General features: G+C 31.3%; 1 long non-coding RNA gene across 1 annotated transcript; it reads right to left on the bottom strand.

Annotated features, from left to right (window-relative positions):
* Positions 1 to 4,201, bottom strand: LOC131640559 (uncharacterized). Its single transcript, XR_009295277.1, has 4 exons — positions 1,481 to 4,201; positions 1,086 to 1,327; positions 791 to 875; positions 1 to 700 (listed from the first exon to the last, which is right to left on the bottom strand). It is a non-coding gene; the product is annotated as an uncharacterized LOC131640559 (long non-coding RNA).
* Between the last annotated feature and the right edge of the window lie 266 nt (positions 4,202 to 4,467).

Below are 4,467 nucleotides of genomic sequence, written 5' to 3'. Positions count from 1 at the left end.
TACCACTTTTTTTTAAGATCCTTTCACCAAATACTATCCCATTATTTGAAGAGGCTTCACAGTATATTCTTCTTGGACACATCTTTTAAAGACTTTACACGTGAAAGTTTCAAATATGTGTTCAAGAATTACAGCGAATACAACTACATTATTTTCCAAGCAAAAGTAAATATCATATAACTTATATATAATATAACTTAATAGACTTTGATACAGAAAATTGTTTCATAATACCAACAACCTGAGATAACATAATGCAGCTCTTTCTAAAATACAAACAACTTTCCATTAATCTAAGTTACTTCACTTACACCCAAAATGTCATTATATAAACTACAAAATAACACACAATATGCTGTGAATATCAGTCTTAGCTATTACATAATCTTGAAACAACAGACCACTTTCTGCCACCGTCAACCGTCGTTCACCATGCATTTGGTCTTTTCAACAAAGTAACAACAACTTTATTAGCAGGGCGCTTAATACTAAACCGAAGAACATCTCTTCTACGGATCCTCTTTTTCTTTGCATACTCGTACCAACCCTTACACATATATTTCTCCCTCCATTCAACCTTCCCGTCTCTCTTGGAACAACGGATAACTGCATTGTAAGTCTCCTGGTTGTCTCCATTAACTAGAGATATCGATTTCTGGTTCCTACGCAACCATTCCTTAGTAACTTGTCGGGGAAAATGCTGTAACAAACATATAAAACATTGGGTTAATTCTATTTATACAGCACAACCAAATACTTAATCCAAAATATATAATTACAAAGCTAATACCATGACATTCTTGCTTGATACGAAACCAAAATCTATTTCCTTCTCCCATTGAAATTCACTGGGTTCCTCTTCTCCGTCATCAGAACTAGAACAGCAATATTGAACAAAAAACTTTTTTAGACGTCAATAAAATGTCTACAAACAGATGTTCAGACACAAATAATGTATTTCCATTCAATATATCGAAGAGCATTCTATGTATCTTTTACATCTACACTATTCAGGTTTTCAATTTCTATCGGAAAACAAAATGTAAATTACATTCCTCAAACTGTCTATTAAAGGAACGATTTACCTGCTACTATCACTTGAAATGGTAATATAACACCTTCTCTGATATCCTTTCTCATTGCAAACAGCATTTTTCACTCCTTGGAACGTTTTTCCTTCTACAACACCAGAACGCGATTTGTAGTTTGTGACACTTAACGGACCTTTGCCTTTTTCCACCTCTTTCTTTGACACAATAGATTGGGGAAAAAATCTTCGTTCTTCCTATTCATCCTCGTCCGAAAGTCCTTGCTGCTACTTGAGGATCTGCGATAAAAACATTCATGCATCCAAGGAAATGCATCCAAGGAAATATTCAATATTCTAAACTTATTTGAAACCTAAATTTAGGTAAAACTACTGGATACTAAAAACAATTATATATATTATTAATTCATGTTTCAAACGAATTTGAATTACCTCTTGCGACTTAAACCAGCAAACTCGGCGAACATTTTCCAGAAGAGGATACACACAGGTTTAGCGTTTTGATCGACAAAATATGACGTTTTGCTTTCTACAATATCAACTCTTTATAACATTTTTATGGACAAGGATTTTAACTTATATGACTTTAATGGCCCAAGAAAATAAATCACTTTTGGCCCTATTTACTATACAAATTGTAAAAGCCTATGAATGTTAAACGTTGCCCATATTAAACTACAATAAACTTATTAGGCGTTATGTACATAAATTTTTGGGTTAAATGGTTTTCACTCCCCTGCAATAGTAGCGAGATTCAGTTTACCCCCTTTAAAAAAAATTGCATTATCCCCCTATAATATTAAAATTGTAAGTCTTTTGCCCCCTAAGAGGAAAAATTACCCCCTGTAAAATATATTTTTTTGATTTTACCCCCTGGTTTTTACATGTTTAGGGGGGTGCCCAAATATTACAGGGGTAATGCAATTTTTTTTTTAAAAGGGGGTAAACCAAATCTCGCTACTATTGCAGGAGGTGAAAGCCATTTAACCCTAAATTTTTTAACCAAAGTAAGAATGTCGTTATTCTTGCCCAATATACTTTTATATTTTCATCAATAACACATAATTAATTACTGTCTATTAATTCAATTTATATTAAATCAATTAATTAATAACTTTAAAAACGTTAAAAACTTTCTATACTTACCACTCAGTTTTTTTTTAATGTGAAAATAATACTATTTAGTAATATTTTTTTTAACAAACCTAATATTAAAACTATTAAAAACTATTAAAACAACTATTTTTTTTCAATAATTTTCTTGTCTTATAATCAATGTTTTTTAATAGCAACCATTTTTTTTACAACAATGTGCATCGAAGACCTGAACCCGTGCGAGTGCACGAGTTTTCCGCTAGTTATACAAAATATATAACATTGTGGGACCTTCAACAATCTTCTTTTAATAAGATTGAAACACATCAAAAGAAACTGTTACAAAGAAGAGGAGAGACTTCAACCAAAACCCTAGAGACTTCAACCAAAACCCTCTCAATGAAAAATAAACTTAAAAGCTAGAGAATTTGCAAAACTATTTTCTTCTCGAAAAATATGAGAAGCCACAAAAGAAATGATTTATGTAACATTCACACAATTGACCCATCTTGTACGAAGTTGCCAAGGCATAATGAAGGGAGGGGAAAAAGCACGCACCACAACTAAAGAATCAGTTTCAAGCCAAATCTTGCTTCAACCCCTCCCATGGATGAACTCAATAGCTAACATAGCACCGGTGAGTTCGGCAATGAGAAAGTTAGAATCACCAATAAAACTAACAAAGGCTCCAAGGAACATACCATCATAGTCTCTAGCAATACCTCCACAAACAGAGTGACCCAGATTGCCTAGAAAAGCATTATCACAATTAATTTTTATCCCATCCCACAAGGAAGGCTTCCAAATGACTTCCACAATCTTAAGAGGAGAAAGAGGTTAAATATTGACCTTAAACTTCTTCAACACCTCAAACTCATGAATATTGATGAAGGAAAAAATTTTAAAAATATTACCGACTAAACTACAAATCCACCTTCACCTGGTAACACAGGTGTCAGAACTTGTCTTTCATTAGTACTCTTAATTGACACTTCAAACTTTAAATAATGTATTCCCTCACTCATTTGTTTTTGCCTAACACGTAAGTATTATATAATTCTCTTTAAATCTTTAGATTTGCAATTTGACATGAATTGTCTATTTTCATTTGCAAAGGTTTTTCACTCTAAAATCTTTAATAAACTACAGCGTTACAGTTTATTGTAAGCAAGAACATTACCTATTTAATTTTATAAATTTTATGTCTTTGATCAATTCATCTAACTAAAAATAAATAATATAACATTGAAAATTTTCATATCCTCGCTGGAATATCTTTATGTTAAAACACAGTCAAAATTGACAGAAATCTTCTAATATTCTCATTTTAAATTACTTTTTATTATATAACAATTATTTTACAAAACAAAAACCTAACAAGTTTACGATATAATAATTCTATTATTTAATTTAAAAATAAAAATATAATCAATTAAAAAAGTACAGACCTAAGACTTAAAGATTTATGGAGAGGATATCTACCCATATTCAGGTAAAAGTACTTTACACCAATACTTCAAAGCGAGTAGTCAACCGCACATACACCTACCTAAAACAACACATCAAAACAAATCAGAAAAAAAATACACTATCCCTATTAGGTTCCATGAAAACTAGTGGCCATTTTTGAAGCCATTTTAGGTTTATATCAAAAAGCTAGAAAGTGACTCTTTATTAGTACGAATAAAAAACTTCTTATTTTCGCCGTAACAAAATAGATCTGAAGACCATACACAGCATAAGCTCACACCTCAGATCTGGTTTTCTCAAAAACGAAAACACCCATCAACAGTATCAGATCTGAAATTTAACTATTCAAAGATTAAGATCAACAAAAAAAGATGGAGAAAATTATGAAGAAGTTGAAACTTAAGGAAAAGTAGAGTGAAGGAAGGGAAAGGGAGGAGAAATTAGAAATAATAGGAATGGGTGGAATAGGAAAGAAACTTTAAGCTATCTATCTAAGCTTAATTTCTTTCCAAAGAACCCATTCCAACAACTTCTAACTGCTCCGATCTCCCATTCCCGCCTCACTGATGTCTAGCCGCCGCTCCGATCTGATCTATATACTTTGTAGGGCTTAGTTTACTCTCTTATTTATATTAGGGTCATGTAACGTGTCGTTTACGTTTTTATCATTATTTTATTATTATTATTATTATCTCAATCCTTAAGCTCATAGTATAGATTGTAGAATACTTTTGTTTTTTTGTTTGTCGTTTTAAATTACATTAATTATTATTTTTAATGTTGTAATTTAATTATATGGAGTAATAATTAAGTAAAGAATAAATTTATAAAATAATATTTATTTTTGTGTTTTA

The sequence above is a fragment of the Vicia villosa genome, unplaced genomic scaffold, assembly GCF_029867415.1.
Source record: "Vicia villosa cultivar HV-30 ecotype Madison, WI unplaced genomic scaffold, Vvil1.0 ctg.003195F_1_1, whole genome shotgun sequence".
NCBI lineage: Eukaryota > Viridiplantae > Streptophyta > Magnoliopsida > Fabales > Fabaceae > Vicia > Vicia villosa.
Note: the sequence above shows the minus strand (reverse complement) of the source record. Positions and strands in the feature narration are given on the sequence as shown.